Source organism: Solea senegalensis, unplaced genomic scaffold (genome assembly GCF_019176455.1).
Source record: "Solea senegalensis isolate Sse05_10M unplaced genomic scaffold, IFAPA_SoseM_1 scf7180000017488, whole genome shotgun sequence".
Taxonomy (NCBI): Eukaryota; Metazoa; Chordata; class Actinopteri; order Pleuronectiformes; family Soleidae; genus Solea; species Solea senegalensis.
In genome coordinates, this window is record NW_025322429.1 from 1 (window position 1) to 11,496 (window position 11,496).

The window sequence follows — 11,496 nt, forward strand, 5'->3', positions numbered from 1 at the left end:
TTTTTTTGTGTTTATGTCTATTAGCCTAAGCCCACCGTTTGTGTATGTATCAATTGTTGTTCTGTGTTTTATCATGTTGCGGCGGCTTCCCCACAGAAAAGTGGATATCATTTGATTTATTTCTGCATGAGTTTGTTTTGGGAGATCATAGACTTGTAGCACATGATTCACTTTGGAGAGTATCAGGGAGTTGAGCATGACCACCTTACCCTTCAGGGTCAGCTTCCGCATTTTCCACAACCCCAAGGTGTTGTTCATTTTATTTAGCACCTCTTTCCAGGTGTTATCTCTGGCGGCCTTTTGATCCTGGCCAATATGCACTCCTAAGACCCTTACACTGGCCTTTTCCTCTATGAACGCCTGTCTGCCTGGTGACCTTGCCCCATTGCCACAGTACATTATAGTTGATTTGTTTTCATTGATTTTGGCACCGGAGGCTGAGCAGTAGATATGTACAAGATTCAAAGCTAGTTGTAGACTTTTTCCATCTTTGACCATGATATTTGTGTCATCGGCATAGGCAATCATTTTGCAGGAAGTGCCATTATCTGCCAGTATGCCCTGAATGTTAATGTTCTGATTTATTAATAGAGCTAGGGGCTCGGCCACCAGGCTGTAGAGCAGAGAGGAGAGGGGACATCCCTGTCTAATTGATCTTTGGATTGCTATTTTTGGGGTTTGGAGACCATTCACTTTTATGCGACTGTGTGCATTGTTGTAAAGAGATTGAATTCTTTTAATGAAATTGTGACCAAAACCGAATTGTTTTAAAACAGCCCATAAAAAGTTGTGTTCAACTCGATCGAACGCCTTTTCAAAATCTACTCCTAGATAGATGCCACCAGTTTGTGACATCTGATAGATGGTTTCTTTTATGGATAAAATGGAATCTGAAATATCTCGTCCGGGAATGCTATATGCCTGTGACTGATGTACTATGTTTGGGATAATTTCTTTGAGTCTGTTTGCTAGAACCTTTGCGAAAATTTTGTAATCAGTATTCAGAAGGCTTATGGGTCTGTAGTTGTTAATGATCGTTCTGTCTCCTCGGTTTTTGTATGCCAAAGTAATTAAACCAAGTGTAAGGGTCTCAGGAGCTTCACCTTTCTTCTCAACTTCCTCAAAAATTCGAAATAAAATTGGTGTTAAACTTTCTTTGAAAAATAGATAAAATTCAGTTGTTAAACCATCTACGCCTGGACTCTTGTTTTTTTGTAAGCCCTTGATGGCTGCTTCAATCTCTGCCATGCTGATAAGCTGATCACACCATATTCTGTCCTCCGTTGAGATTTGGTTCTGAATGACCTTCACCACACTTGTAATTGTATTTTGATTTATATTTTGATTTGTATATAGCTGCTGGAAGAAATCTTGTATTCTGGATATTATTTCATCAGTTTGTATAATTATGTTGCCCTTGCTGTCTTTCAGTTCTTTTATGAATGCTTTATTTTGTTTTTGCTTTTCTAAGCCGAGGAAAAAAGCTGAACATTTTTCCCCCTCCACAAAATTTTGCACTCTGCTTCTAATTATTGCCCCCATGCATTCCTTCTTTTTGGAGAGCGCTAACTTGTCTCTCAAATAAATATAATTTGTCAGATCTCCGTTAGGTTCATTGGCTATCTTTTGGAGTTCGTGTTCTAATTTTACTCTTAGCTCTTTTTCATTTTTTTTCTCCAGCCAGCTCTTATGTTTACTATAATTTATACATACTCTTTTGATTCGTTCTTTCACTCTTTCCCACCAATTAAATATGTCTTCGACCCACTCCATTTCATTTGCCACATTGTGAAGAAGACGGTTAACTTTGTCAATGAACTGTTGATCTTTTAGTAAGCTATTGTTAAAACACCATACCCCACCATTTGTTTGTGCTACTGATGGAAATAATGACAATTTTATGAGGGAGTGATCACTCCATGTGTTGAGGACATATTCTATTGAGTTCACATTGTGTACAATGGAGCTTGCCACTAAGGCATAATCAATACGGGATTGTTTGAGAGTATTTTGTACCACCTGATGTCTGGAGAACTGAGTTTTATTTGGATGCATAATTCGCCATAAGTCAACCAGGTCGTATTCTTTTATGATTTCGAATAAGGATCGCCTGCTCACATCATCTTTAAAGAGATTGTTGCTAGATATGTCAAATTTGGTGAGGGGACCATTGAAGTCTCCAGTGATGATGGAGTTGTTGTTTACCCACTTATTTAGCTCTTTGAAAAACACTTTTCTTTCACCCTCAGTGTTAGGAGCATATATATTGATAATTCTAATATAAACATTTTTTTTCCATGAATCAACTATCAATAATCTACCTCGTGAGCATTTATATATTTCTATTACCTTATCAAAGACATTGTTTTTAATCAGCGTTGCCACCCCACACATTGCTCGATCTGCATTTGCGAAATATACATTCCCTTCCCATAACCCTCCTATCATGCTCACAGGAGATGAGGACCATTTTGTTTCTTGTAGCAGCAAGATGTCACATTTGGTAGTATTGATGACTTTGTGTAGTTTTTCTCTGCTGCAGAGCCCACGGGCATTCAGTGAGAGAAGCAGGGCCATGAGAAGGGTGAGCTGTATTATTGTGGCATTAAACATCACACTCATTTTTTTCTATTTTGCTTTTTCTTATTTGTTTTACCGGACTTGTCTGTATTTTTCGTTTTCTTGCCAGGGACACTACCGAGAGGTCCATCTCCGAATCAGAGTCAGCACTTGGTGAGGGAGAAACTGTTGGCTCTTTTTCAGAGTGGGGAGGACTGAGTGGCGCAGATTCTGCGGTTGGGGTGCTTCTCGTGCCTCTGGCTTGGAGCTTTTCAGCTCCAGCCACTTTTTTTTCATTGTCTGGTTGAGCCTCGTCATTCTGCGCTTCCGGAAGGCTTTCTCCAGAGGTTTCCACATTAGTGGTTATTTTTTCCGCTCGGGGCGGCTGGGCAGGGGGCCCTTTCTCTACACCACACTCTGTGCGTACCTCCGCAGGCGCTATCTCTGCCTCCTCCTCTCCTGCACTGTCCTCAGTGCTTCCCTCTGTCTGCTCCCTCTCCAACTCTGACTCTGCTATGCTCTCCGGTTCACTTTCATTGCAAATGCAATTTTCCATGTTGTTGTGGCACAGCTCACACCTTTTCACAGCTTTATGGCACTCTCTTGCATAGTGCCCCTGGACTCCACATTTATGGCAACAAAACTCAGGACACTCTCTAAGAATGTGTCCAGGCTGTAGGCACATTCGACACACTTTCACTTGCCGATCATGTAACACTCTGAAGTATTCGGGACCAGTGGCAGTATTAAATCTAGCAGAGTAAGGCAGGGATTGTACTGTCTGATTAAATTTGACTTTCACATACCTTGTCCCATCTGCGATGTTTGTGCCAGGCCACATTCTTCTCTTGATTGGAGAGATTGCAGAGACTCCCCAGCCATGCAGCTTGTCAATTATTTCCTGGTCTGAGATGTACGCGGGCAGAGTGAGAAAAGAGACCACCAGTTCATCATTGTTTAGCTCTTTTGCCATAACTATGGTTGTGCCGATTTTGAATCCATCCAGCAATCTGCTTTTCCCAACAGTGTTTGTCATTGTTATTTCATATTTGTCCGTTCCAATACAGCGGCAGGCAATCAAACCTCCACACAGTCCACGCACACATTTCAATAATTCCATTATTGGGACTTTTTCTGTTCCCGTCAATTCTATTTGTAAAGTCAGCTCCTTCTCATACTTCCTTTGGGTTCCATCATTCTTTTCTCTGTCTCCATTCTCCGTGTTCTTTATCTCCTTTGCCATGATTCTTTGCTTGGTGAGGTCGTTGTTCTGAGGTCCATCCATGATGAGAAAAAAAAAGTTCAACAAAAGGCGCCCCCGCACAGTGTGGAAAACACTGTCGGGGGGGGGGGAAACCAGTCCTTAAAATGAACAAAACCAGTAAACTGAAGTAGCACACGATGAGAAAAGGGAAAAGAAGTGCAGAAAGGAGGAGAAAAAGGGGAAGAATACAGGCTGAGGAAAGGAGCCGTGTGCTCGAAATGTTTGTAGCATACACTTCCTGGTTCGCTAGTGGGCGTGCTCAGGGTGGTATGGCCGTAAGCCGGGGGGTTGGGGACACAGACTGCTTTTATGGACTGGGCAAGGCCCCTGCGCGTGGCGGGGCTCAAAAGTCAGCCTTTCGGACACACTGCACTTCAGCCTTTATCTCCACCACATGCTACACTCTAGTCCAGTATCGGGAAGCGACACCGAGATGGGCAAGCGGCTGTTGGTGCCGTCATGTCCAGTTGTTGCTGAATCTATAGGAAACGACAGCCAGGTATGCCAGTAAAAAAGGTCGAGTGTTTCCTCTCCAATGTGTGCTGGAGGTTGAAGTTGAACATAGCACAGCATTAACGAGCAACTGAGTCAAGGCATTGGCCTCTGGGATTATTCATTTCCAGCACCATCAGCCAAAGAGCTGTGTCTGGCAAGAGCCACCCGGTGTTTGGCGAGTACACCTCATACTTACCTGGCAGGGGAGATACCATGATCAAGAAGGCGGTTCACCCAGGGCGAGGCTCAGCCATTGCACTCCGGCTGTGTTGACCCCTGCAAATTCCCCAAACGTGGGAGTCTTGACTGCATAATTTTTGCTAGTGGGGTGCTGCGTCCGCGCTTTCCCCCGATGATGTCGTTGTAAGCAAAGGTCAGCCGCCCGAAGTTCACGTTGTGTGCCCATCTCCAAACTTCTCACGTCCTTGCGGAGCAACATCCCCAGTCTTTCCAAGTTGCTGGGAACGTGATGGTTGTGGGTGTTGTCTTTTAGCTCAAAGCAAATGTCACGCTCCCTTTCCCAACTCTTTGTAGAAGAACTCGATTGTTGGAGATGGATCCATGGCCATCATGCCAAGGGTTAATACTTTGGCGCTTGCTCTGTTCACTCCGTGCAGTGACCTGATGTTGAAGTGATGCCAGGAGCAACTCACCATTTCAGAAGCCCGGATGAGGTGGGAAATGGCCCGGCAGTTTGTACTGCTCAGTGTGACACGGAGCTGCTTTGCTCATGCACTCACGTCTACCACTAAATGTTGGAGGTGTGCCAGTGAGCGAGGAATGTGCCACAGCCTCAGCGACTGATAGAAAACTGCAGCGCACAACCGACAGTAGGAAAGCGCTTCCAAACATGCAGTCAAATCTGGGCGGTTTATTGGCCGACTAAGCAAAAACGTTGAAGGAAGGCCGTCCCAAGGTGGCCGGCCGGCCGGCCGACCGAGACTGTGGTGACTCCGGCGGATAGACTCCTCGGCTGCTCTCCAGGACAGGGGCTACGTTGACTCTGGTTTCTCTTCAAAATGCACAAGTCTTTCGCCTTTTACTAAAGACTTCCGTGGAGAGGGACGTTCAAGAGTTTAAGTTATTTTTGGTGGGCTTTGCTGTAAGGCTGCGCCCTTTGAGTGTGTCAAATGTCAAGCAGCTGTCTGTCAAGGCTCAGAGGTGCACTTAGGTCAACCTTGGGGCGGAGGTGATCAGCAGCAGCAGCCTTTGTTATGCGCCCTTAAAAACATGGCACCACAACAACTGACTTGTGTGCCAAGATCTTGGGTTGGCCCCAGACACCTGTGGGCCATCGCTTCTCGGCCTTTTGGCTAAGATCAAGTGTAGTATCTGTTCTTATCAGTTTAATATCTGATATGTCCTCTATATGGGGATTAAATATTAAATGCATTTTTGAGCAGTGGGAGGTGAAAACTGGGGCTTGCTCTCTTCACTCCTTGCATTGACCTGGTATTGCAGTGCCACCAGGAACGGTGCACCATTCTCTTTTTTCTGTGAAAAGCAAAGCGAAGCTGAAACCAGAAAGACATCAACCCGTGCCTGTGCGTCAATTTAATTGCGAGCCCATGTTTCTTGTAAGGAAGCAGCAGCAGCAGCGTAAAAGCTTACAGCACCTGGTATTCCCAGGCGGTCTCCCATCCAAGTACTAACCCGGCCCGACCCTGCTTAGCTTCCGAGATCAGACGAGATCGGGCGTGCTCAGGGTGGTATGGCCGTAAGCCGAGGGGCTGGCGACAGAGAGTGCCTTTATGGACTAGGCAAGGCCCCTGCTCGTGGAGGGGCATGTTTCTTGTAAGGAAGCAGCAGTGTAAAAGCGTGCAGCGGTGTAAAAGCTTACAGCACCTGGTATTCCCAGGCGGTCTCCCATCCAAGTACTAACCAGGCCCGACCCTGCTTGGCTTCCGAGATCAGACGAGATCGGGCGTGCTCAGGGTGGTATGGCCGTAAGCCGGGGGGTTGGGGACACAGACTGCTTTTATGGACTGGGCAAGGCCCCCTGCGCGTGGCGGGGCTCAAAAGTCAGCCTTTCGGACACACTGCACTTCAGCCTTTATCTCCACCACATGCTACACTCTAGTCCAGTATCGGGAAGCGACACCGAGATGGGCAAGCGGCTGTTGGTGCCGTCATGTCCAGTTGTTGCTGAATCTATAGGAAACGACAGCCAGGTATGCCAGTAAAAAAGGTCGAGTGTTTCCTCTCCAATGTGTGCTGGAGGTTGAAGTTGAACATAGCACAGCATTAACGAGCAACTGAGTCAAGGCATTGGCCTCTGGGATTATTCATTTCCAGCACCATCAGCCAAAGAGCTGTGTCTGGCAAGAGCCACCCGGTGTTTGGCGAGTACACCTCATACTTACCTGGCAGGGGAGATACCATGATCAAGAAGGCGGTTCACCCAGGGCGAGGCTCAGCCATTGCACTCCGGCTGTGTTGACCCCTGCAAATTCCCCAAACGTGGGAGTCTTGACTGCATAATTTTTGCTAGTGGGGTGCTGCGTCCGCGCTTTCCCCCGATGATGTCGTTGTAAGCAAAGGTCAGCCGCCCGAAGTTCAACGTTGTGTGCCCATCTCCAAACTTCTCACGTCCTTGCGGAGCAACATCCCCAGTCTTTCCAAGTTGCTGGGAACGTGATGGTTGTGGGTGTTGTCTTTCAGCTCAAAGCAAATGTCACGCTCCCTTTCCCAACTCTTTGTAGAAGAACTCGATTGTTGGAGATGGATCCATGGCCATCATGCCAAGGGTTAATACTTTGGCGCTTGCTCTGTTCACTCCGTGCAGTGACCTGATGTTGAAGTGATGCCAGGAGCAACTCACCATTTCAGAAGCCCGGATGAGGTGGGAAATGGCCCGGGCAGTTTGTACTGCTCAGTGTGACACGGAGCTGCTTTTGCTCATGCACTCACGCCTACCACTAAATGTTGGAGGTGTGCCAGTGAGGAACGCAGCAGCGTGTAAAAGCTTACAGCACCTGGTATTCCAGGAGGTCTCCCATCCAAGTACTCTGGCCCCAGGCCCTCACCCTGCTTGGCCTCCAGATCAGACGAGATCGGGCGGCTCAGGGTGGTATGGCCGTACCGGGGTTGGGGACACAGACTGCTTTTATGGACTGGGCAAGGCCCCCTGCGCGTGGAGGGGCTCAAAAGTCAGCCTTTCGGACACACTGCACTTCAGCCTTTATCTCCACCACATGTTACACTCTAGTCCAGTATCGGGAAGCGACACCGAGATGGGCAAGCGGCTGTTGGTGCCGTCATGTCCAGTTGTTGCTGAATCTATAGGAAACGACAGCCAGGTATGCCAGTAAAAAAGGGCGAGTGTTTCCTCTCCAATGTGTGCTGGAGGTTGAAGTTGAACATAGCACAGCATTAACGAGCAACTGAGGCAAGGCATTGGCCTCTGGGATTATTCATTTCCAGCACCATCAGCCAAAGAGCTGTGTCTGGCAAGAGCCACCCGGTGTTTGGCGAGTACACCTCATACATACCTGGCAGGGGAGATACCATGATCAAGAAGGCGGTTCACCCAGGGCGAGGCTCAGCCATTGCACTCCGGCTGTGTTGACCCCTGCAAATTCCCCAACCGTGGGAGTCTTGACTGCATATTTTTTGCTAGTGGGGTGCTGCGTCCGCGCTTTCCCCCGATGATGTCGTTGTAAGCAAAGGTCAGCCGCCCGAAGTTCAACGTTGTGTGCCCATCTACAAACTTCTCACGTCCTTGCGGAGCAACATCCCCAGTCTTTCCAAGTTGCTGGGAACGTGATGGTTGTGGGTGTTGTCTTTTAGCTCAAAGCAAATGTCACGCGCCCTTTCCCAACTCTTTGTAGAAGAACTCGATTGTTGGAGATGGATCCATGGCCATCATGCTAAGGGTTAATACTTTGGCGCTTGCTCTGTTCACTCCGTGCAGTGACCTGATGTTGAAGTGATGCCAGGAGCAACTCACCATTTCAGAAGCCCGGATGAGGTGGGAAATGGCCCGGCAGTTTGTACTGCTCAGTGTGACACGGAGCTGCTTTGCTCATGCACTCACGCCTACCACTAAATGTTGGAGGTGTGCCAGTGAGCAAGGAATGTGCCACAGCCTCAGCGACTGATAGAAAACTGCAGCGCACAACCGACAGTAGGAAAGCGCTTCCAAACATGCAGTCAACTACGTTTATTGGCCGCATCTAAGCAAAACGTTGAAGGAAGGCCGCTCCAAGGTGGTACGGCCGGGCCGGGCCGGTAATCGACTGTGACTCCGGGCGATAGACTCCTCGCTGCTCTCCAGGATAGGGCTACGTTGACTCTGGTTTCTCTTCAAAATGCACAAGGCTTTCGCCTTTTACTAAAGACTTCCGTGGAGAGGGACGTTCAAGAGTTTAAGTTAATTTTGGTGGGCTTTGCTGTAAGGCTGCGCCCTTTGAGTGTGTCAAATGTCAAGCAGCTGTCTGTCAAGGCTCAGAGGTGCACTTAGGTCAACCTTGGGCGGAGGTGATCAGCAGCAGCAGCCTTTGTTATGCGCCCTTAAAAACATGGCACCACAACAACTGACTTGTGTGCCAAGATCTTGGGTTGGCCCCAGACACCTGTGGGCCATCGCTTCTCTGCCTTTTGGCTAAGATCAAGTGTAGTATCTGTTCTTATCAGTTTAATATCTGATATGTCCTCTAAATGGGGATTTAATATTAAATGCATTTTTGAGCAGTGGGAGGTGAAAACTGGGGCTGGCTCTCTTCACTCCTTGCATTGACCTGGTATTGCAGTGCCACCAGGAACGGTGCACCATTCTCTTTTTTCTGTGAAAAGCAAAGCGAAGCTGAAACCAGAAAGACATCAACCCGCGCCTGTGCGTCAATTTAATTGCGAGCCCATGTTTCTTGTAAGGAAGCAGCAGCAGCAGCAGCAGCGTAAAAGCTTACAGCACCTGGTATTCCCAGGCGGTCTCCCATCCAAGTACTAACCCCGCCCGACCCTGCTTAGCTTCCGAGATCAGACGAGATCGGGCGTGCTCAGGGTGGTGGCGGCCGTAGTTTGCGGGCTTGGCGACAGAGAGTGCCTTTGGCGGATTCAGGCAAGGCCCCTGCTCGTGGAGGCATGTTTTGGTACGGAAAGGCGTAAAAGCTGCAGCGTAAAAGCTTACAGCACCTGGTATTCCCAGGCGGTCTCCCATCCAAGTACTAACCAGGCCCGACCCTGCTTGGCTTCCGAGATCAGACGAGATCGGGCGTGCTCAGGGTGGTATGGCCGTAAGCCGGGGGGTTGGGGACACAGACTGCTTTTATGGACTGGGCAAGGCCCCCTGCGCGTGGCGGGGCTCAAAAGTCAGCCTTTCGGACACACTGCATTTCAGCCTTTATCTCCACCACATGCTACACTCTAGTCCAGTATCGGGAAGCGACACCGAGATGGGCAAGCGGCTGTTGGTGCCGTCATGTCCAGTTGTTGCTGAATCTATAGGAAACGACAGCCAGGTATGCCAGTAAAAAAGGTCGAGTGTTTCCTCTCCAATGTGTGCTGGAGGTTGAAGTTGAACATAGCACAGCATTAACGAGCAACTGAGTCAAGGCATTGGCCTCTGGGATTATTCATTTCCAGCACCATCAGCCAAAGAGCTGTGTCTGGCAAGAGCCACCCGGTGTTTGGCGAGTACACCTCATACTTACCTGGCAGGGGAGATACCATGATCAAGAAGGCGGTTCACCCAGGGCGAGGCTCAGCCATTGCACTCCGGCTGTGTTGACCCCTGCAAATTCCCCAAACGTGGGAGTCTTGACTGCATAATTTTTGCTAGTGGGGTGCTGCGTCCGCGCTTTCCCCCGATGATGTCGTTGTAAGCAAAGGTCAGCCGCCCGAAGTTCAACGTTGTGTGCCCATCTCCAAACTTCTCACGTCCTTGCGGAGCAACATCCCCAGTCTTTCCAAGTTGCTGGGAACGTGATGGTTGTGGGTGTTGTCTTTCAGCTCAAAGCAAATGTCACGCTCCCTTTCCCAACTCTTTGTAGAAGAACTCGATTGTTGGAGATGGATCCATGGCCATCATGCCAAGGGTTAATACTTTGGCGCTTGCTCTGTTCACTCCGTGCAGTGACCTGATGTTGAAGTGATGCCAGGAGCAACTCACCATTTCAGAAGCCCGGATGAGGTGGGAAATGGCCCGGCAGTTTGTACTGCTCAGTGTGACACGGAGCTGCTTTGCTCATGCACTCACGTCTACCACTAAATGTTGGAGGTGTGCCAGTGAGCGAGGAATGTGCCACAGCCTCAGCGACTGATAGAAAACTGCAGCGCACAACCGACAGTAGGAAAGCGCTTCCAAACATGCAGTCAAATCTGGGCGGTTTATTGGCCGACTAAGCAAAAACGTTGAAGGAAGGCCGTCCCAAGGTGGCCGGCCGGCCAGCCGACCGAGACTGTGGTGACTCCGGCGGATAGACTCCTCGGCTGCTCTCCAGGACAGGGGCTACGTTGACTCTGGTTATTCAAAATGCACAAGTCTTTCGCCTTTTACTAAAGACTTCCGTGGAGAGGGACGTTCAAGAGTTTAAGTTATTTTTGGTGGGCTTTGCTGTAAGGCTGCGCCCTTTGAGTGTGTCAAATGTCAAGCAGCTGTCTGTCAAGGCTCAGAGGTGCACTTAGGTCAACCTTGGGGCGGAGGTGATCAGCAGCAGCAGCCTTTGTTATGCGCCCTTAAAAACATGGCACCACAACAACTGACTTGTGTGCCAAGATCTTGGGTTGGCCCCAGACACCTGTGGGCCATCGCTTCTCGGCCTTTTGGCTAAGATCAAGTGTAGTATCTGTTCTTATCAGTTTAATATCTGATATGTCCTCTATATGGGGATTAAATATTAAATGCATTTTTGAGCAGTGGGAGGTGAAAACTGGGGCTTGCTCTCTTCACTCCTTGCATTGACCTGGTATTGCAGTGCCACCAGGAACGGTGCACCATTCTCTTTTTTCTGTGAAAAGCAAAGCGAAGCTGAAACCAGAAAGACATCAACCCGTGCCTGTGCGTCAATTTAATTGCGAGCCCATGTTTCTTGTAAGGAAGCAGCAGCAGCAGCAGCAGCAGCAGCGTAAAAGCCTACAGCACCTGGTATTCCCAGGCGGTCTCCCATCCAAGTACTAACCCCGCCCGACCCTGCTTAGCTTCCGAGATCAGACGAGATCGGGCGTGCTCAGGGTGGTAT

General features: G+C 48.7%; 13 non-coding genes and 2 pseudogenes across 13 annotated transcripts; 10 read left to right on the top strand and 5 right to left on the bottom strand.

The window, feature by feature from the left end:
• The first annotated feature begins 4,506 nt into the window (after window positions 1-4,506).
• On the top strand, window positions 4,507-4,670 carry LOC122764546. Its single transcript, XR_006359750.1, has one exon. It is a non-coding gene; the product is annotated as a U1 spliceosomal RNA (small nuclear RNA).
• A 646-nt stretch (window positions 4,671-5,316) lies between these two features.
• Window positions 5,317-5,429, top strand: LOC122764553. Its single transcript, XR_006359757.1, has one exon. It is a non-coding gene; the product is annotated as a U5 spliceosomal RNA (small nuclear RNA).
• A 182-nt stretch (window positions 5,430-5,611) lies between these two features.
• LOC122764550 lies at window positions 5,612-5,804 on the top strand. Its single transcript, XR_006359754.1, has one exon. It is a non-coding gene; the product is annotated as a U2 spliceosomal RNA (small nuclear RNA).
• A 118-nt stretch (window positions 5,805-5,922) lies between these two features.
• LOC122764545 lies at window positions 5,923-6,041 on the bottom strand. Its single transcript, XR_006359749.1, has one exon. It is a non-coding gene; the product is annotated as a 5S ribosomal RNA (ribosomal RNA).
• Window positions 6,042-6,151: 110 nt separating this feature from the next.
• On the bottom strand, window positions 6,152-6,270 carry LOC122764555. Its single transcript, XR_006359759.1, has one exon. It is a non-coding gene; the product is annotated as a 5S ribosomal RNA (ribosomal RNA).
• A 403-nt stretch (window positions 6,271-6,673) lies between these two features.
• LOC122764547 lies at window positions 6,674-6,837 on the top strand. Its single transcript, XR_006359751.1, has one exon. It is a non-coding gene; the product is annotated as a U1 spliceosomal RNA (small nuclear RNA).
• A 964-nt stretch (window positions 6,838-7,801) lies between these two features.
• LOC122764549 lies at window positions 7,802-7,965 on the top strand. Its single transcript, XR_006359753.1, has one exon. It is a non-coding gene; the product is annotated as a U1 spliceosomal RNA (small nuclear RNA).
• A 642-nt stretch (window positions 7,966-8,607) lies between these two features.
• Window positions 8,608-8,719, top strand: LOC122764554. The gene has a single exon (XR_006359758.1). It is a non-coding gene; the product is annotated as a U5 spliceosomal RNA (small nuclear RNA).
• A 182-nt stretch (window positions 8,720-8,901) lies between these two features.
• On the top strand, window positions 8,902-9,094 carry LOC122764552. The gene has a single exon (XR_006359756.1). It is a non-coding gene; the product is annotated as a U2 spliceosomal RNA (small nuclear RNA).
• A 124-nt stretch (window positions 9,095-9,218) lies between these two features.
• Window positions 9,219-9,338, bottom strand: LOC122764560 (annotated as a pseudogene).
• Window positions 9,339-9,439: 101 nt separating this feature from the next.
• On the bottom strand, window positions 9,440-9,558 carry LOC122764558. The gene has a single exon (XR_006359761.1). It is a non-coding gene; the product is annotated as a 5S ribosomal RNA (ribosomal RNA).
• A 403-nt stretch (window positions 9,559-9,961) lies between these two features.
• On the top strand, window positions 9,962-10,125 carry LOC122764548. The gene has a single exon (XR_006359752.1). It is a non-coding gene; the product is annotated as a U1 spliceosomal RNA (small nuclear RNA).
• Window positions 10,126-10,772: 647 nt separating this feature from the next.
• Window positions 10,773-10,882, top strand: LOC122764556. The gene has a single exon (XR_006359760.1). It is a non-coding gene; the product is annotated as a U5 spliceosomal RNA (small nuclear RNA).
• A 182-nt stretch (window positions 10,883-11,064) lies between these two features.
• LOC122764551 lies at window positions 11,065-11,257 on the top strand. The gene has a single exon (XR_006359755.1). It is a non-coding gene; the product is annotated as a U2 spliceosomal RNA (small nuclear RNA).
• Window positions 11,258-11,387: 130 nt separating this feature from the next.
• Window positions 11,388-11,496, bottom strand: LOC122764559 (annotated as a pseudogene; the record flags this gene model as incomplete).